This window comes from Quercus lobata, chromosome 10 (assembly GCF_001633185.2).
Source record: "Quercus lobata isolate SW786 chromosome 10, ValleyOak3.0 Primary Assembly, whole genome shotgun sequence".
Classification (NCBI taxonomy): domain Eukaryota; kingdom Viridiplantae; phylum Streptophyta; class Magnoliopsida; order Fagales; family Fagaceae; genus Quercus; species Quercus lobata.
Window position 1 is genome coordinate 46,751,961 of NC_044913.1, and position 22,500 is coordinate 46,774,460.

Consider the following 22,500-nt stretch of genomic DNA (forward strand, 5'->3'; position numbering starts at 1 on the left):
ACGGAAATGGTATAACTGATTAATATTTTTTTATTCTCTTTTCTCTCTCCTCTCTCTTCAATTTATTATTTTCTCTTCTCTCTCACCTCTGTTCTCTCTCACCGGCTCCCTCTCACCGATTCCCTCTCTCTTATAAATTTTTGATCTTGATCCGTCATCGCCGATCTCTCACCGGTTGCATTTTACATCGTCATCACCGATCTCTCCGGGCATTGTCATCGTCATCGCCGATTGGAACCGACGTTGAGGTGAGATCGGAGTGTTCGTCACGATTGTGGGCATTGACGTTGAGATCTTGATCATGGGCATCGACATTGAGGTGAAGTGAGATCTTGATCGTGGGTTGCCGGTGCTAGTGGGTTTTGGTTGCCGGTGCAAGTGGATTCGTGGCTTTAGGTTGGCGATGCTAGTAGTTTCGTGGGTTTGGATTGCCAGTGCTAGTGGGTTTTGGTCGTGTTTTTTGGGTTTGAGTTACTGTGTTAGTGGGCATTGCTCTGTTTTTAATGGGTTTTGTAGTGGGTTGTTGATGACGGTGGTTGTGGTGGTGGTGGTGGTGGTGGTGACGACAGCAGTAGTGTTGTGGTTGTTATTTATTATGTTAGATATATTATTTTATTGTGTAGTTTATATTATTCTAATGTGTAGTAAATATTATTTTAATGTATAGAATTGAATGATAAAACATCTGATAAATGAGATGTTGTAAAATAATACGGTAAAATAATAAAGTAGATCTTTAGTGTGGTAAAATCACATTTTTTTTTTGCGGCAAAATTTGCTATTTAGACTGAATTTAGAAATTTTTTTGGAGAATAGCATGCGCGTCAAACTAATTAGTTAGTTGGACTGTTTTTGGAACTTGAGTTTGCCAAACTCGATTTTGGGCTGGAAAGCAAACCCTATAGTAGCGTTTTTTTAGTTCCTATAGCAGCGTTTATAGAAAACGCCAATATAGGGTACATATAGTGGCGTTTTTGACAAACGCCACTAAAAAAAACGCCACTATAGTTTAAATTTTGGGCCAGAACTCGAGTTTGACAAACTTGAATTCCAAAATCAGTCCAACTAACTACATAGTTTGACGCGCATGCTGTTCACAAAAAAATTTTCTGAAAACAGTCTAAATACCAAATTTTGCCCTTTTTTTGCAATATTTACTGTGGATGCTCTGGGAACTCGAGTTTGCCATACTCATAGTCTATTTCCCTAATTAATTTCACCACAGTGCTACTTTCCAAAAAAAAAATTCTATTAAAAACATGGTATTTGGCAAATTTTGCCCTCTATCTCTGCGCTGCTCTTTGGATAGAAACAGAGGTTTCCAGATTTTTCAAGCCATGGTTGTTGTGAACAAGGTTGTCCCAAATGAGGCAACGTTTACAGGCCTGGCGAGGATAGCTGCAGCAAAGGAAGACCCAGATATGGCTTTTGATTTGATCAAGGGTTTGGAATTGTGCTGAAGTTGAGGCATTGTTTGGGTTTAGCGAGAAAGTGATGGCGGATAAGGCTTATGTGGTTGATGCTGATATGGTTGAGTCCGGCGTGGTGGCTGAGGAGGATGAGCTTTCGGCGATTTAGAAAAGTTAGTGGTGTGTGTAAGAATGCACATAAGGTATCTGAAACAATGCACAGGAGAATTGGGATGTGAGTAAAGTGAGGGAAGGGGTTGTGAGAGGTGGTGGAGGATGGCATCGTCAATGGATGGTACCGGGGTTTTTGTCAATCGTGTGGCGAGAAGCTTGTTTGTATTGATATCGATCCGACGGAAAATTTTGCTGCCTCATTGACCAATGTGGCTTGCCAAAGAGAGGCTAAGGCCGATTTTGTTTGGTTCCAGGTGCGAAAATGTGTTCCTTTGTTGTTTTTTTATTAATAGGTAATGATAAATTTATCAAAAAGAAGACTACATTGGACCCAAATTACAACGAAAAAGTATTATGTACAGAAAGGCAACAACTTTATAAACGTCATGATGTAATAATTACTATCAGTAAAACCCTGTACACAAGACCAACACATAAAGAACTAGTGGAAGTTGCTAACAATTGAGTGAGTCCCTGTACTTTCCGTTGTTGTTGATTTGAATGAGTGTGTAAGTTGGAGATTTATGGAAACATAAAAAACTTTTGGTTTTTTGTATATTGCATATCAGTATTCTAATTTTTTTTTTTTTTAATGTTTTGAGTTGCTTGATTGTATGCATATTTGTGAAGGCTCTTACAGAAACAGTTTGGTGACCCTTTTCACTGGAAGTTCCGGAAAATCATATTGTAGGAGTATTAGTAAGATCCGCTAAGAAAATGTTGATGGCCTGATTGAGATATGCCCCCAGTTATACACTTTGCACGCGAATATAGTGAAATCAAAACAATCCCCCCGCCCCTCTCTTTTTTTTCTTTTTTTTTTCTTTTTTTTTTAATTAAAAAAAAATAATAAAACAAGAAACCAATCCCTATGCTGGAATTCAAACTAAAATTTGTTACAAAAGCAAGTATGCCTAAGCTGCTCTTTGTTACTAATACACCATTGAGTTCTGGCTCAAAGGGCACTTCATCTTCCCACAAGAGTGGATGAGGGGTGTGATCATGATTCAAAACCCACTAGATGCATATGTAGCTTGTCAAATTAATAAATAATAAAAAGAGCAAAAAGTACACTTAAGCTGCTCTGTTTTGAAGGTTTGGTATGTTGGGAAAAATTGGCACATAATGCATGTAAAAGACTTTTGTGATGGTATCTAAGGCCAAATTGGAAGCCAATTTCTTTGGTGCAATAAGGCTTTAAAGGAAATATTTCTTCTTCGTTTTTTCCTCGTTTTGTCATTTTTGAAATGGTTTGACTATTTTGGTTTGGTTGATACTTGCTGGTTCTGTATGCTTCAACAAGTAATAAATAAAATGATTGTCAGTGACATCCTCATTGATTGAGAAGGTGAACTCATTTATGAGTGGCTCCAACGGCATGGTCCATTTCACGCGGTTGTAGATGGTGCCAATGTTTATCAACCAGCATAGTTTCAAGTTTTCCCAGGTGAGTGGGATACTGAGAAATAGCTTAAGAAACTTTTTTTTTTTTTTTTTGATAAGTAAGAATGATATATGTTAAAACTTATGACACTTATCTTTTGAATCCTTCTAAAAATCTGCCATTGGAGTGCTTATCAATTCTTTTTGGCTGTAGTTTAATATGGTTATAAATGAGTCCTTCCAATTGATTGTCCCTGGTTATATTGCATAAAAATCATGTGACTGGTGGCCCTGCTCAACATCCTAATAACAAGAAGTTGTTAGAGAATTGGAAAAACTCTGGTGCACTTTTTGCTACTCCTGCTTCAAACAATGATTGGTGAGTTTGCATGATTGCGTCTTTTCATTCATTTGAACCATAATCAAAATTGAACTATAGATAGGTTAGATTGAGGTCACTAACAAATTATATATGTTTTGGTTATATATGCTGTCTCAACACATTTTTGCTTTGTTTATCATGTTATGCATGAAAACTCCCTTTATTAACATGACTGAAATTGATCTTTGATTTTTTTTATTTAAGGCACTTTTGATTTATTTTGAAAAAAGTTAGGTGAATTACAAATTACACCCTCTAATTTTAGTCCTGTAACTTTTATTTATTTATTTATTTATTTTAAATTTCAGTCCTTTAACTTCCATTTGTTGTCAACTTAGTCCTTCTGTCTAATTTTGCTAGGTGGGCTGCCATTAATTGCGTAAACAAAGTAGTTTTGGTTATTTTGAATTTCTTAAAAAATCCAAAAAAGGAATATAAAACCATTTTACTAATAGAAAACTTTTTGAACAATAGAAATTTTTATTTGGTATTAAAAAAAGAAGGATTAAACCCTGAGAAGAACATGAAGAAAAAAGGATTAACAAAAAATTTAATAATCTTGTTCCAATTTTCAAAGATCTTCTCCTTCCAAAAAAGTGGGGAGGTTAGATTCATACATGCATTACCACGATACAAGTCTCTGTTTTGGTCAATGGCTTTCATTGTGGATTTTTTGGCACTTCTGGGGGATTACTGCAAGGAGATCCATTATCCCATTTGCTTTTTATCCTGGTTATGGGGCTTCTTAGTAGAATGTTGAGGAAGATGTAGGAGGAAGGTCTTGTCAAAGGCTTGAAAGTTGGGAATGATGAAAATGGTGGGTTGTCTATCTCACATTTATTGTTTGCTGATGACACCATCTTGTTCTATGATGTTAACACTGAACAAATCTTGTACATTTGAATGTTGCTGACTTGGTTTGAGGCGGTGATGGAGTTAAAAGTTGATTTGGGGAAAAGTGAGATGGTGTCAGTGGGTGAGATGGAGAGTGTGATTGATTAGCTGACCTTTTGTATTGTAAGGTAGGTTTTTGCCAATGACTTACCTTGGTATGCTGTTGGACCTCCTTCAAATCAACAACATTTTGGAACCCTATTTTAGAGAAATTCAAATGTCAATTAGCTAGTTGGAAGAGGCTAGGCTTGTCAAAAGGGGGGAGGTTAAAACTGTTGAAGAGTGCACTTTTGAGCCTACCTACATATTACTTATTTTTGTTTACCACTCCCACTAGTGTGGCCAATATTATTGATAGGTTGCAGAGGAATTTTTGTGGAATGGTTTAGGAGAGAGTTCAAACATCATTTGGTTGGATGGGATAAGGTGTGTACTCCTATGACTAGTGGAGGATTGTGGATTAGGAAGCTTACTACTTTCAATCAATCTTTGGTGGGTAAGTGTTTGTGAAACTATATATAGGTGGGCAGACACTCAATGGTGGAGGCGAGTAGTTACTGTGAAGTATTGGGAGGAGTGGGGTGGATGATGTACGAAACTTGTTCGAGGCACTCGTGGTTGTGGGTTGTGGAAGAGTATTAGAATGAAAAGGGATAGTTTTTACAATACATTTGGTTTGACATGGGCTTTGGCAATTGGATAAGATTTTGGCATGATTTTTGGTGTGGAGATCAATCTTTGAGGATGATGTATCCTATACTGTTTGAAAGTGGTATGTGGGGTTCATTAAGAATTTTAATTATTGGGAGATGGAAGGGGTGGCTTCATTACTGCACCTACTAGAATTTCATGTTCCTATGAGGGAGGGAGGAGATCAGATGCTACGGAAGCTTAATAGAAGTGGGGATTTTAGCGTTCATTCTTTTTGTGAAGCATTATGGGGTTCATCCCCTATGTCTTTCCCTTGGAAGGCCATATGGGGGTTAAAAACTCCTCAGTTTCCTTCATTGTGTGGACAGTGGCTTGGGGGAAAATACTTGTGAAAACCTTGTGGGTTGGTGTTATATGTGCTGAAGTTATGGAGAGATGGTGGACCATCTTTGGATACATTGCAATGTGGCATTTGAGCTGTGGAGTTTTGTCTTTAGATCCTTTAGGATTCAATGGGTATTGTTGGACGAGGTCTTTTATCTATTATGTGAGTGGCAAATGGGGGAGTTAATCATTCATTCGATATGTGGAATTTGATTCCTTCATTATTTTTTAATACGAGTGGTCTTATGCATCGTGTTTTACAGATAGTACTTCCATTGTGTTATTCATAGTCATTACCTATGTAGATAATTCCTTTTTTGTAGTTCTTTAGTCTTCTTTGTGTCATTTATACACGAAATAGTCTCTTTTAATAAAATTATTCTTACTTAATATATATATATATATATATATATAAAATACATTTAATGACACAATGTAATGAAATTAGACAAAAGGGCTAAATTGACAACAAATGAAATTAAAGGACTGAAATGGAAGGTGTAATTTGTAATTTAACCAAAAAGTTACAAAATTAAAATCTCCAGTGCATTTGTAGCCTGATTATGACTGTATTAGTAAACTTGTGTGAAAAGTTTGTTCTCTCATTATTCACAGGTACTGGTTATATGCTGCTGTTAATTGTAAGTGTTTACTGGTGACAAATGATGAGATGGGGGATCACTTGTTCCAACTGCTAGGGACAAGCTTTTTCCAAGATGGAAGAAAAAGCATCAGGTATTATTCTGTATAGTGACATTCATATGCAAGCACAACAAAAGAGGTGAATGATTTATGATATATTATCCAAATTCCTACCCTTAAAAGAGAGTTTTGGGCCTGTTTGGTTCAGGTTTTTAAAGTAGTGAATAATGGATAATGAGTTAGTGGGTCCTCTTCATTCTGGGGTGGATGCTTTACCTAGTGACATAATTTGGATATTACTTTTGTATTCCTCTTTCATATGCAAACTTCTATAGCATAGATTTTAGAGAAGATAGAACAATGGTTAATAAATTGCAAAATATTATGTTTGTCACTTGGAGGGAAGGGGGATGGAAGGTAAACGCTAATATAAGGCACCCTTTTGAGTTTGCCAACGTGTTTTATCTCTTTTTCTTGTACCTTTATCAATAGCTCCAAGACTAGAGAAGTTACAAAGACTTTGGTTGTTTAGGGCAGAGGAGGCTTCATGTTTTCAATCAAGCTTTGCGGGAAATGGTTGTGAAGACATGTGATGGACAGAGATCAATTTTGGAGGAAAGTTGTGGATAGGAAGTACGGTGTTTAAGTGTTCAATGGTGTTCAGCGATAGTTGGAGGCTGCTATGGTATGGGAGTGTGGAAATACATTAGGGGCAGATGGAATTTGTACTCTAAGTTAGATAGAAATGAGGTAGGAGATGGTACTCACATATGATTCTGGCTTGAATTATGGTGTGGACGTATGTTGCTGAAAGTTTTCTTATCTAGAATTATTCCATATTGCATCAGATAGGTTTACAAGAAAGGCAGAGTATTTAGATTATTTTCTTGTGCATGCTACATGGTCATCGAGATTCATTAAATTAAATCAAGATTGGGAGTTGGAGCCTTTGAATTCTTTCCTGGATTTTGTTGTATGCAACTAAAATCTGAAAGGGGTCAGGGGTGAAGATGACAGGATGATATGGTTGGCTTCTAAACCAAGGGAATTCATGGTCAAGTCGTATATAGTATTTACAGTGTGCTGAGGAAAGTAGACAAGGAATTGTCTTTTTCCTTCACGGAGTGTTTGGTGGGTGAAAGCATTATTTCAAGTTACATTTTTCACTTGAATGGCAGTATTGGAAAATTTTGACAGCAGACAAATAGGCCAAACCAAACTCAATTATGTTAATCCAATAAGTTGGGCAAAAGAAGTTGGGTTGATATCCACCGCAATCTTATCGATATGATTTCTAGATCAAAGAAATAATCTGAGGCAATGGAACAAACAATCAGTGGCACAATTTGAAGAAAACAAAATGAGTGTTCACTCTGTTTTAAGTCTAAAGCCCACTCCAGCAGGATTTTCCATGAAACAAACGGTAGAAAATCTAGTAAAAGTTGTTCAAGACTAGTTTGCTAGGTTGGAGTCATTAGAAGTGTCAGGAATGACTAATAACCTTGAAGGTAAAGCTTCACCCATGAGAGTCAATAGTGTTGATCTACAAAAACTTGTGCTGAAATAGAAGTGCAAGTGCCAACAGATGTTGCTTCAACGTTTGTGTGGCAAGAAAAACAAATTGTAGCACCTAAACAGTATGGTGGAATATTTGAACCATTTGTAGAAGATTTAATTCAGCCTGTTGAAGAGTCAAATATGTTGGCTACTACTCAAAAAGGAAGATTCCTCACTACTTGATGAGTAGACGGTTCAACAAGAGCACAAAGACTAAGAGGGTGCACATATGGAAAATGAGTTTGATGCATCTATTATCGATCAATCATTTATTGTGCATGAAGTGAAAGACTTGAAGAAATGGAAAAGGTTGATACAATGATGCTTCTTTTTAATCAAGATAAGGTTGTCTTATATGCAATACTGATTCCACACATTGATTTGTAATTCCAGAAGAATTTAATGATGTGTTGGAATGTAACAATTCTCTTATCTTAACATGGCCAAATGTAAGTTAAGAGTTGTTGAGAGTCATGTGCCATAATTCTTATCCTTTGACATTTCAAAACTTGAGGATGAGTTTTCTCAAACCAAGGGAGAATGATGCGAGAGGTGCAAAGAAAATTTTATTCTAATTTGGTTTTATTTAATTTTGAAAACCTTATATCTTTATTATTCAATTAGATTTTATTTTAGGTCTTATTAGTTAATTTAGGTTATTACTATTTTACTTAAATTCTTAGAGTCAAGGGGTTATTACTATTTTATTTAAATTCCTAGAATCAAGGGCTTTTGTAATTCAATATATTGGGATTTCCTAAGTCAATAAAAAATAGGGTTTCGTAAATCAAGTAAAATTAGGGTTTAAGACATAGTTTATATGAGTACAGTATTGTACTCCAATGGAGACTGTTTCTGTTTGATGGATTAATGAAATCTCTTAGAAATTTCCAATGGTTTGGTGGTGACTCATATGTTTGTCCTCTCTTGGTGCCGTCTCCAAGCAAGTCCAGGTGTTGACTCCTAGATTATTTATTCTTTATTTTTCTTTTCTTAAATTTTATTGTTGGATCCTTTTGGTGTTGTCCTGGGCCACTATTCTACTTTATTTGAATTATGTCTTATGACTGGTATGCTCCAATTCTTTAAACTTTTTAGTATCTGGTTTTTTAGAAATCCATAGGTTTTTTTTTTTTTTTTGGCAGAGGATGAATAAGTCCGTTGGTTTCTGATGTGTAACTGCAATTCAACAGACCAGCAAAATTTTAGCTGGCAGATGTCCTCAAGTTTCCTAAAATGGGTTTGTCATTTTGTTGAATCCACTTTGAATCTTCACTTCCAGAATTTGAAGGGGATTATGACCACAGGTTGGGAGAGAATTGCAGGTTGGGTTAGTTATGTGGTTGGGGATGGGAGAAGGGTTAGATTTTGGTATGATATATTATGTGTATTGTTTGAGAATTGTTCATTGAAAAAGTTGAATCTAAATTTGTTTTCTATTGCAATGGAAAAAGTCGTCTGTATACTCTTGTTCAGGGTCTTCAAATGAAGGGTTACTTACTCATGGAATCAGGTTTCTATGAGCTTTCAATGGTTTCTTTTTTTTTTTTTTTTGATAACACACACACATACAACAACACACGAATTGGGGTAAGTTGATTCTTTGTTGAATTACCTATACGCCAATATTTCAAGTGGTGTGGGCTCAGATAGCTTGCAGTGAAGGCCTAAAACCAATGTTAAGTTGGAGGTCCACTCTTTTTAGGAAGTCTTGAGAGGTGCCATGACAGGTGATTTCCCTGAAAGAGCATTTGATGGATTAACATTCCCAGGAAAGTTGCTTTTTTTTTTTTTTTTTTTTTTTTTTGGGGGTCGGACAGCAGCTATTGGAAATATTTTGATGGGGGACAACCTTATTAAAAGGTGCATTATCTTGGTAGACTGGTGATGAATGTACAAAAATAATTCATTGGGCTTATTGTTCTTCTAAAGAAAAGTGGATGCCTAAGAGGGTCATTGTTGCATTTTTCAGTTGGAGAGGTTGGTCTGTGAGTACAGAAGTTCTTTGTGTGAAATGTAACCCCTTTGTTTGATGAGGATTTTATCTATATCAATATGGGACTATATGGAGGCAAAGGTTTAACTGTACTTTCAGTTGTGTGGAACTCTCTGTAATTGAGCTGAAATCAGCATATTTGAGATAATTATTTTGGTGATCGGCATTTGGTGCAAGTGATGTGAATCCTGTTGTAGTTTTTATTGACTTCCTCTTTTTTCTGATTGCAATTCTTTATGAGAATCTTGTGTGTACATGAGAAACCTTATTCATTTTAATAAAATGAAATGATCAATTAATATTAATTTTCTTTTTTAGGTCCATAAATTTGCAGATCCAACTGTCATTCCCACGGCATGAGCCTACTCTCCACATGCCTCCACCTTATTCAATTTTTCTCCAGGTATGTGCTTGCTAATCACTTATTTAAAATGATCAATTAATTATCAAGAATAAAGATGCAATTTTCTTCTTATTAGGAGTTTCTCAAACATAATAATTTTGGTACAATGTAAACGCAGGAGTCAGAAAAGGGTAGTTGGCATGTTCCACCGATCACAGGTGACGATCTTGAGTTGAGACCCCTAGGCAGTGGTTGTGTGCCACTAGACCCAGGGATGCATCATAGTCTCATCTCAGCTGTATGCATGAGAGAGAGAGAGAGAGAGAGAGAGAGAGAGATTTTGTACTCTTATTCAGTCGTGTGTGTGTGTGTGTGTGTTTTTTTCATTATTGTAATTTTAAATTTCAATTTCAATTTTAAATTATTATTATTATTATTTAATCAAGTGGCAATACTAGGCTACACAACAAAGAAAACCTTTTCATTTTCTTCTCATTGGTTGACCAGACCTCCCTCTTAACTACGTGGATTCGGTACAAATTAAGTACATGTGCTTTTTGGGAAGATCTAAACTGAGTGACCCAAATTTAATAAATAAAATATGTAGCTCATTATTGTATAAGAGTTGTGATTCTCTTCCCTTGGGTGGAAAGAAGAAGGGTATTCCAACCACCTTTCTCTCTACTCTTTTCTTTTCTCCCTTCGTTCTAAACATACCCTTCATTTGAATAGAAGGGATAAGGGCATTACAGCAACCATTCTCTCTACTCTTCTCTCCATTCCCTCCGCTCCATACATACCCTTCATTTGAAAAGACCTTTGTGATTTATGTATTATGTTTACAATTAAAGAGCTTGTTAAGGGTTTTGAATAGGTTTCAGATAATGGTTGTTCTTTTTTTATTAAGTATCTATGTATCCTTTTTGTTGTTGATGAGCAGATCATAGTTGAGGTTTTATGGTTTTTTTTTTTTTTTTTTTTTTTTTAATATAGAAAAACGGTTAAAAGAGGAAATTTAAGATAATATATCCTTGGAATGGTACTACAAACCACCGAATCCTAGAAAATGTTCATCAAATCTCTTTGAAAATCATTATGTTGGACTCTGTTCTCTTTAATAAAATGCCTTGTTAATCAAATAATTAGTTCCTCTATTGCCTTATATAGAAAAGAAAGCCTAAATTTTTGTTTTCATGGACTATGTAGTAGAGTTTAATTTCATTCATTACTTTCATAAATAAAAAATAAAATAAAAATAAAAATCATTCATAAGTCATTACTATGTATTAGGAGTTTATGGTATCTTTGTATTAAAACCTATTCCTTCTCCCTTATGTGTGTATGTGGGTCCAACCATAAATTTAATTAGTGAGACTCACAGTTATGTAAGAGGAAAAAATATACATTTATAGTATTCTGAGAGTACTTAATAATTACCCCTAAAATTGAAGTGCCTTTTCAGAATTGACCCAAACCTTTGTCACACTCTCTTCCCCCCCCCCCCCCCAAAAAAAAAAAAAAAGATTAGCCTCATCAAAAAAATAATAATAATGAAAACCCACAATAGATTTATGGAATCTATTTCCATAAGTATATTAGAATATATTTTGTATAATTTATTGCCTTTTTTTTTTAAATATATATTAACCTCATCACACGCACCTTGTATGTGTGCAATGAGATTCTTTTTTTGTTTTTTTTGTTTTTTTTTTTTGGAATATGGGGTAGTTTTATAAACATGGTAGTTTTTTTTTTATTTTTTTTTTATCAATTTATGATTTTAACCTCATTTTTATGTTTTAGAAATAAGGATAAGTTAATTAAATTATGAGTATTTTTGAAATAAAAAAGACAATAACTAATTATCAGAATCCTCTTAATATATAGACTTGGAGCTTGGTGACCGACTACAGAGATGCAGGTCATGACCCATTGTTTGATTAAATCAAATATTCAACCAAAGGTAATGAGAATAGTCTTGGGATGCAACTCAACCTAGGTAGAAAATGTTACTCAACGCTACTATTCGTGTTAGACAAATGTTGCTCAATGCTACTAATCGTGGATGTCACTCATCGTGACCAAGCCAAACGTTTGATTCTCATGAGAAATCGCTCTCAACTCCAAAGCAAGACACAAATTTTTCTAAATCAAATACTCTCTATCACTTCTGATTTCTCATTGATGTATATGTAGTGTAGGTGATTACATTGCATGAAAGTTAAATGCTTACAATCAATTCTGGACAGCTTCCAACGAAAAGGCAACTTCCTGACAATTCCTACATCTCCCAATAAATATTAGGCTATAAAAAACTACCAATAAGAGTCCATATATAACTTTTCCTAAATAATGATTACAAATAAAAGATAAATACAATCATAAGTTTTCACCATGGTCCTGCATCACACGGCTTGAAAAGGAGCATTTGTAAGAAGTCAAAACATGTGACAACCACATTAATTTCCCTCTACTGTTGCCTTTATATTAAATGCCATAAGATAGGAACCATTCTTCTACTGTTGAGGGAGTTGCACCACGGAACACGTCCCCTCAATTGACTAAAAAGAAGGGTGTGTTACTGTGTTGTCATGATTTTATCCTGATTTCAAGGGAGATAATATCACCATTCTTCACCCATATAACCCTTATAAATACCCCCTCAAAACCGAAGGAGAATGTATGTCTTTACTCTTTACCAATATTTTTCCAACATTAACCTACCATGTCTTTCTAACATGAGCTTCGACTTGCCTCCTACCAACTCTTTTAATTGTTTAATTATGTTTGCAGGTTGTTCTTCCATTATAAATCTTTGGTTATTAAGAAGCTATTTGGTACCTCTTTTTAAATAACAATTTTCAGTATTTAAATAACAATAACACTTATAACATATATTTCTATAACATTCAAACATATATTTCCACAACACTGAAAACTGAACAATAATAATTAAATACTGCTACCAGACGGGCCCTAAAACTTTGGACATTGGATTGCCCTACTCAATCTTTTGTTGTGATATATGTTCCTAAAATCCATCCACGTACAGAAACAAACCATGAAGAGTTGCTCAATTAGAATGATTCTACCTGTTCTTTTGATACCAATAATAGATATTTCAACATCTAGCATTATTGTGTTGGATTTGTTGAGAGTGATATAGGAAAACGAGTCAACCTATGATATGGTATTTGGAGGAGGGATGGTATTAAGGCACATGTGAGTGACATGTGGATGAAGTTAGGTTGAAAGGTTGCAATGATCATATCTAACATGATGCGTAAGTGAGTAGAATCACGAACAGACCAAAAGATTCGGATTTCATTTTTTGTACATATCTCTTCTCAAATCATGTACTCATTTTTTTTGTTTCCAACTCATTTTCTTTTTGGCACCAATTTTTGTCTAGTTTTTGTTTTGCTTAAGTCCTTCCCTTTTCTGATAAAACCAACAGTCACCTTATGACCCGCTAAAAACCGTTCATCTCCTTCATCAAACTCAGCCATAACTCCAAGTCTTCATAATCCGTTGAAACCTAACCACAACTCCATAAACAGACCAAAACCAAAATCCATTGGAACCACTATGGCAAGCTAAAACCCAACCCAGATATCCACATCGCAAGCCATAATCCATCGAAAAAAAACCAAAACTCAGCCCAAATCTCCACCGAAAAAAACCATTAATACAAACAAATTTCATGAAATCCAACATCAAATAGAAAAATGGGAGAGAGAGATGAAGTTAGCAAAACACAACCCACAAATGAACCCCAAAGCAAACACTAACTCCTGGAAAAAAGGCCACCAGTTGTGAGTAGTGACCATCGGCAAAGGGACCGATCAAATTTTTCTTAAGAAAGAGTGAGATCAAATATATATATATATATATATATATATATAGAGAGAGAGAGAGAGAGAGAGAGAGAGAGAGAGAGAGAGAGCAATTGGTCATAGCAAGTAGACCTGGCAAAACGGGCGGCTTGGGTCGGGTTCAAGTCGGGTCAATCGGGTTTATGGGTCAATCGGGTCGGGTTGACCCATATTTTTCAAACAATTTTATTTTAATTATAAAAACAAATCAATGACAACCTATTTAAAGAGAATGAATAAAATCAATTAAGGAAATGAATTGCACTTAATGCCACTTGTTAATATCCTTCCAATTCTGACAGTTTTGAGCATGACAAGAATTATTTATAGTCATAAATTAACGATAGAAAAAGTCTTCAATGCTAATAGTTTATTGTCAAAATGCATATAATTACAAGTTTACAACTTCAAAAAGAGATAGATCTTAAAACAAACAAAACAAGTAAGCCAACAAAGTAGCAAACCATCTTAATCAACTTTACTAATGATGCAAAAGTCAATAAAGTCAGCTAATCTGAATATTGACTGTACAATTCATTATCCTGCACCAGTATATAGAAAAGCCATCTAGTAGTAGCTAGCAAGACAACTTAATCAGCTTTAAAGACCACCAAAACAGAATGGGTGTTAGAAGAGGAATCCTGCCAGTAAGCCAGAGTTTGCTTCTATATTCAAACTCCTTTTTCAGAGAAGTATTTGCATACTTAGTCACAGGATGCCACTTCACATGAGGACAATACTTCTATACATACTAGTGCCACCAGAAAGAGTGCTCATGAATTAAGAAAGAAATAAACATATGTAACCAGTATATATGAATAATGACCTATCCTTATCAATAAGTCTAGCACTAGTACAAAAAGTTCGAATTCTTAATCTGTAAAAATTTAAATACATAATTAACATGGAAAATCAAGATATTTAAAATAAATGTTTGATTTTTTTGTAGAAAGGTAAGTAATTCACACACATGATAGCAAACTTGTAAAAAGTATATTTTAAGTTTACATCACTAATAATATCATTCCCACCAAAAAAAAAAAAACTACATGTCATGGACCAAAGGTGCACCGTGCAAGTCAGCTAGTCAGGTTTGGCCTTTGTGGTTACACGTTTGTGCCTTACTACCTTTAGCTTTGGACTACAGCTAGTCAAATTGATTCATTGAATGAGATTTTTTTTTTTTAATGGTTGTCTTGACAGTTTTGTGTTGTCTTGTCAAGTTGTCTCATTCTCTCATGTCTGAAGCTTAGCCCTTATTGGTTGTGACTTGTGAAGCTCAAATAGTCAAATTGAATGTGAAGCTATAGCTATCTTGTCTTGTCTTTGTTTATATCTATAAAGACTATAATCTATTGACTATTAGTTTTGGTACTTTGTGCTTTATGCACCTAGTATCAGAACGTAATCTAAATATTTTTTTACGAATTTTTTTTTACAGGTCAAGTCACGGGTTATTCGGGTCGGGTTACGGATCAACCCGTTTTTGCTTCGGGTTAAAAAAATCAAGTTCGGATTAGGTATTTTATGGATCGGGTTAGAAAATTCTGACCCATTTTGCCATGTCTGGTTAGCAAGTAGCAATAAGGGTGGTGGTGGTGGCTGCACAACAAGAAAACAAAAAAAACAAAAAAACAAACTGATGAGAAAAGAAACTAATTAGTGCTCCCATAAAAATAAAATAAAATAAAATAAAAACAAACCAAATGATAAGTGATAATATCAGAAAAAGACAAAATATTAAAGAAGAAAAGACTAAAAAAATTTTAAAAATTAACGTTGTAGCTTAGGCAATATCTTCCAAAAAAAAACTAGGAGCTTTTGCTCCTTAGTTTCTCTTGAGTTTTCTCCCTAATTTGTGGAGATTGAGTTTTGGTAGGCCTAAGGAAAAAACAACAGGGCTTCACCATTTTCTCTGCCCCCTCCCCTTTCCTGTCCCAACTAAATACACCTCCCTCCCATTTTTTTTCTCCTTAATTTTCTATCCTCCCACTTTTCAGCCCAACCAAACAGGCTCTCATAGTAGGAACTAACCTCTAATCCTCTCCTTCCCTAATGAAAAACTTAACAAAGACAGTGGTAGAGCCAAGATGTCTATAGGAGACAACATTAAAAGTAAAATTAATTCCGAAAATATTAACAATATAACTACCAAATTGTAAACATCCTCGTTTCACAATTATGAAAAATCGGGTGTCTGGTCCACTCACTCAAACACACATTTTCAGTTTTTAAATAACATTACACACATTTCTATATATTTTTTCCCTCACACATATTTCCACACATGTTTTCAAATAACAAAACACATGTTTTCAAACACATGTACCAAACACCCCCATGTGAGCAAAATTGAACCCAAAAGATCATTTTCACATAAATGTAAAAATTTCATAATTGACTTCGGGTTAAAATGTAGATCATAATAACTCATCATGAAATTAAAGGATACTGTGGTCTTTTTTGAGAAAAAATTAATGTTTTAAAATTTAAATTAAATTATGTGAAACCCCCATTTGTATTGGTTTAAAAAATAGGTGATAATTCATGCATGTGATTAAATTTGGTTAATTTTCATTAATCTTTAAAGGACTAATTAAAAGTCCACTAACTCATTGGTTTAAATAGAAAATAATTATGGACGTTGTCAATATCCACTTTGCGCAAATATAGGGACTTTATTTGGTGGGCAATGGTGAAAGTCCGTGCTAAAGGAGTCAATGTTAATCATTGGCATTCTAAAGTGTAGATGTTAACCTATATCTATTATATTTTGTTACCAAACCTACGCCAATGGGACGATCCAGGATCTCCTATTCTAGGGTCAAACTATTGTTTCAAAATATAAACATGAGTTTAGAAGTTAGGTTTCATGTAAGGGAAGGTATTAGGCATTTCACGACGCTTATGTTACGATGGTGCTTTCTTTTGACATATATATGGACTTTACTCAATTATAGATAAACCGGGATATTAACATTTAGTTTTGGGGTGTAATGTCCTATCATACCATGTTTACACCAAGAATGATGCAAATTGTTTTTTTTTTTTTTTTAAGAGAAGCAAGAATGATGCAAATGGATGATGTAAATTTTTCCACAAAAAAAAATACATTTTTTTTTCTTCCATTAAAGGAATCCAAATTCTCCCTATTGAGTTTGGCATCCCATAATTTCTTGTAGCTTATGTGATGCCCTAGTTGATTAGATGTTAAGTGAGTTAATTGACTTAGGATAAATTAAAGATGAGACAAAGGCAAAAAGTTTAAAGCTTCTAGCATCTCTCTTTTCTTTTCTTTTTTTCCTTTTTTTTTTTCTATGCATAATTTATTATATATATATAAATATATATATTTGGTGTAAGTGTGTATTCCAAACCCTTTTATTATTATTATTATTTATTTTTTAGCCTTTGGGAATTTATGAGTAAAATAACCGTTGGACAATTATGAGAAAAATAACCGTTGCGGATTAATGATTAATATAGTCATTGGGCTTTTATGAGTTACTAGCTTGTAACTCCATGCATATGCATGGATACATTTAAAAATATACAATAAGATACATAATATAATTTCTATATATATAATTTAAATACTATTGATAGTCATTTTTATATTTTGTCAACTCTTTAAAAAAATTTATAAAGATATTATTAGGTGTAAAATGTAAATTATTATTTTTGTTTATTTATTATTGTGAAGCACTTTTTTTTTTTTTTTTTTTACGATTCATTTATTCTAGACTTTTTGGTTTTTATACTTAATAACTCACTTAGATAAATATTTATGATGTAGTCCCACATTTGATTCTAAAATTAATAAATAAAACTCTTTAAGAATAAATAATTTAGGACACATGGCGCAAAATTGGAACTCTAATTTGGAATTCTAATTTGAGTTTCTCTCAGTTTTACCTATTTTATATATATATATATATATATATATATTAGTAACCAATAACTATAGATTATTATTGTCATGAATAGCCTATATAATACCCATAATCACACATTTTCCTATAAGTCTTTTCTATTACTCTATATTTCCAAATATATAATTTCTATTCTCTCTCTTCCACATATTTTTCTACAATTTATATTTGTTCTAAGGAAAAACAATAAATGGTTATCCTTGAACCTTCGTAAGTGGAAATGGGTTCATCATGAAAGTTGACGTTATAGTCTAATCTTGGGGGTTGTTTGGCCAAGCGAACCGGTCGTACCAAGTTTTACTTAGAGTGACACGAATCAACCTTTAAGAACAAAGTTTTCATAGCGTAATTCGATAGCATTGTGACATCATTCTAAACTCTATTTTATTTTATGATTTTGCTAATTATTTAAGATATTATATGTTGTATCAAAACTAGTTTATTCACTAAAATATTTCCAACATTTTTTTACATCAAATTATCTTTCAAGTCAAATAAACTCATCTAAACTCACTTTAACTTTATGTTTGGAATGGGTGAAAGAGGAGATAAGGGAAAGTATAGGAAGAAAAATACCCAGTGGAAAAGCAATTTCCTTTACTTGGTTGATATGAGAGAACATAAAAGAAGTGAGAGTAAGGGAATTATTTTTATTATTATTATTATTATTATTATTTTGTCTAAACCCACCTTTTATGATCTACCCAAATAGTATATGCAATAGTTTTGTCATCAGGGAATGCCAAACTCACAAGGGAGAATTTGGATTCCAATTTATCAATCCCACTTATTAGAGTATCTATATTGGTGGAGTCATAATTTTAGCTATTTAGCACCACAAAAAATTACTTTATCTATTCTACTTTCTCACTTTACAAAATATCCAACATCAGTGGTTTTATTTTAGCTTTCAACACAATAAAATAATATAAACAACACAATAAAATAATATATCCACTACAATAAACAACAATCACAACCATTGTAACTAGGGGTGTGCAGCCAACCCGCCGACCCACCAAAACCGACCCGACCCAACCCAACCCACCGGTTGGGTCAGTTTTTAGGGCTTAGTAGGTTGGATTAGGTTACAATTTTTTTTTTTTTTTTATGGCAGGTCGGGTTGGGTTTGGGTCATAAAATTCCAAACCCGCCAAACCCAACCCGACTTGCCCATATATTTAAAATATTTTATATAATTAATATTTTTTTTAAATAACTAGCTCTTCCTCTTATCCTATATAAAAACCAATATTAATGTATATTAGTTCATATATTAATGTATAACTAAGTTGGAATATTAGTTCATATATTAATGTATAACTAAGTTGGAATATTAGTTCATATATTAATGTATATTTTGTTTATCAACTTAGTGGCAGGTGTGATATATATTGTTTTTGCTCAATTTAATAACAATAGTAATAAAAAAAAATTGTCAAACCCATGGGTTCAACCCGACCCAACCCAACCCATGTGAGTTGGGTTGGACTTATGTGATGGGTTAGGTTGGGTTGAATTTTTTTTAACCCACCATGGTGGGTTGGGTTAAAAAATTCACTTAACTCGACCTAACCCAACCCATGCACACCCCTAATTGCAACCATAATCACCCTCGCCATAGCCACTGCAACTGCCCCCACCACTGCAACCGCCACCGCTACGTAATTGCAAATAATCATCTAATGTAACAATAATTTTTTTAATCCCAAATTATATATATATACACACATATACAATTTTTTTTTCTTCGGCCTAAAACAATTTCTAATAACTTAACAACTAAACTTATTATGAAATTATTGTAAAGGTAACATTTATTATATAAAATATTAACTCAACAAAAATTATAAAAAAATTTATTTTTCTTTTCTTTTATTTTTCTCTAAATTCACCAGCCAACCATCACTCTCATGTCTCATCTCTTCCACTTTTAAAATATAATGCTTAACTTTCCAATGTTTAATTTGCACCACAAGACCCTAAAAAAATATCCACTCCATAATAATATAATATACTTCTTCTCTCCTTTTTCATTCTTCTTCTTTAGTTATTTGTTTACTTATTCCTAGTTCACACCATTCTTCTTTTTCTTTCCTTCAGTTTACAAGCTTACGCAACAACACTTTTAGAGAGTAGAAACAAGTGAGTCTATAGTCTTCATTTGGTAAAAGTTCTTTCACTCTCTCTCCCTCAGTTTGCTCTCTCTTTTCCATCACTGAAAGAAAGAAGGAAGAAGAAAAAAAGAAAAGAAAAACCAAGCTTCATGCTGGCTGAAACGGTGAGGATGATGGATGAATCAGAGGTGAGACTTTGATGAGGAGGATGATGGGTGAGAAATTGAGAGAGAGGTGAGAGTATTGTTTTTGACAAAGAGAGAATGAGTGAAACGGAGAAGGAAAAAAAGAAATAGAAAAAAGAAAGGAAGGAATATTATTTTAACGAGAGATGGGAATAAAAAATATTATTTTAGTGCATTGTAGCTGTAGGGACCTAGGTTAGGTTCCTAGCCAAAGGTATGAATAGGCTTAGGCCCAAAAAGCCCAAAACAATGAATTTGTAGAGAATGTGTTAGAAAACTAGGCTTTAACTAACCAAACAACAAGTTAGGTAGGCTTGATGATAAAAGAGTGAAAATATACAAGTTTAAACTGAAGAAAAAACGTCCTCGGCAAAGTCCGAGGAGACTGATTCTTATATAATGTTCTTAAGTAAGGTTACGAGTCTGGTTTTAGATTGCTACAATATTTCTTTCTTGATTTTCCCAATCCCTTCTCTATAGAGGGTCTCTTACATTATATAGTTTCCTTTCGATGATCTTGGTCCTTTATTTGTTGATCATCTAAGCCACCACTTAAGTGCTTGTTGTATCTGACACCCTTACTGGCCTTCTGTGAGTTGGGATAGTCAATGCAGCACTGTTCAGGGGTTTTCTCCACATAAATGCGGCCAAAAAGTTAGCTGTAGAGCATTCAATGCGGTGGCAGCAGTTTTCTCTTAAATACTCTGGGCCCCTATCCCTCTTGTGCATTTGTAATGCAGGTTCCTACCAGTAGATCTTCCTGGAAGGCCACTCTGATCGACAAGATATACCTTTGATCTGTGCTCTGTTTATTCGAGGATATACTCTTCCTCGGATCACCTTCCACAGCCATTCTGTTTGCATCTTACTTATGGGATTCTGAGCTTGACACCTTCACTACTGTTTACTCACCCTCGGACCAACCAACGTCCTCAGCCGAGGCCCAAGGCCCAATATACAAATTTGGGCCTTTATTCCTACAATAGCCCTTCAAAACTTTGGTTTTTCTCTCCTATCTGAGGAGAAAAAGTGGAGTTTTGATTTTTAAGAATCAAGATCATTCATTTCCTTGGTTTACACGTGCGGGAGTACTGTTTTGTGTGCCCCATAACCGTTACTGACGTTTCGAAGCCCGTGACGTGTCATTAATTGCTCCAAGCGGCGCTTTGTTCCCCGCATCCAACGGTGAGACGCAAATCCTACCGTGGACATTTCTACTTGAAATTTTGGCGGGATAACTCCCACTCAACTTCCCCCTCTATATAAGGCATCCGGGGAAATCATTTTTCCCCATTTCACAAGTCTTCAAGCTTTCCAGAGGTTCATAGCTCTCAAACTCTCAAAGCCTCCCAAACTTTTAAGGTCTCCAAGTCTTTTTTCCTGAAAAACTTAAACCTTTAAGAAGCACCAGAAGCAATTACCGTAATTATTCTTGTAAGTTTCTAAATCCTTAAGCTTTTCTCTCCTCGGCCTTTCATTCTCTGTTACCTTTCCTTAGAGACCTAATCCCTTTCCCTTTAGCTTAACCAAATGGGTAGGTTTAAGCATCTAGTAGATTCTGATGCCGGTATGGAAGGTTTTAGAACTAAGTACCATATTCCACAGGGAGTAGCCCTGCAATACTGTGCTCCAAACCAAATAATCACAAACAGAGGGGAAGGGGAGGTCGTCATTCCTTTAATCACTTTCATAGAAGGAGGAATGACACTTCCAATAGGTAGGGTGACTCAAGACTATCTAATCAACCATAGGTTGACTCCCCATTAGTGTGCCCCTAACCTCTTTAGGGTTTTGGGTAGCGTAGACGCTATCAACAAGCAGATGGGCTTGGGGCTCACATGGCATGATATCGTTCCTATGTACGAGTGCCATAAGCTTGTCGGCGAGGGATATTATCTCAAGTCTCAGTCCGACATTGTTAGACTGATATTGTGTCTTCCTAAGTCTAACAAAGGCGTGAAGGATGACAACCTAATTGTCTCCGGGGAGTGGCATGACGGTCTTCACTGCCCAACTCGGGTGGGAGAGCCAGGTGGGGTACCCTAGAATTAGTCCCTTTGGCAGGGGGTTTAGCCCTTTTAGTTTTATTCCTTTTCATTTTTAGCATTTCGCCTTCTTCTGATGATAATTTTCACTGGTCTAACCACGATTTCCTCCTTGGATGTTTTTGCAGATAAAAGGCACGTTGCTCCGAGACTCAGCCTGGTCAACATTCCAGCTCTTAACAAGTTGTTGAGGTTCGAGGTTTTTGTGAGTAAAGACGAGCAACTATGAGCCGTCCACTTAGTATTAGACTTCGAGCCCTTGTTAACCGCGTTTCAAGATATGGGCTAAGCAATAAAGGCGGGTGATCCCAAAATCCACCGGATCGACGTTTCATGGCCTGGTTTCTTAGCTCGGGAAGACCTCCTGCCTGTTGAACTACCTCCCCAACGCTTTTCCCGGGAGGTAGCTGCTCTGAGGGAAGAAACAGCCTCTTCGCGTCTCTTCCTCAAGGCCGAAATCGACCAATTCAGATTTGAAGAAGAAGAAGGAGCACCGGAGAGGCCTGTGGAGCTCTCAGATTCCGAAGTTGA

General features: G+C 34.9%; 1 pseudogene; it reads left to right on the plus strand.

Annotated features, from left to right (window-relative positions):
* The first annotated feature begins 1,205 nt into the window (after positions 1–1,205).
* LOC115962780 lies at positions 1,206–10,522 on the plus strand (annotated as a pseudogene).
* Positions 10,523–22,500: the final 11,978 nt, after the last annotated feature.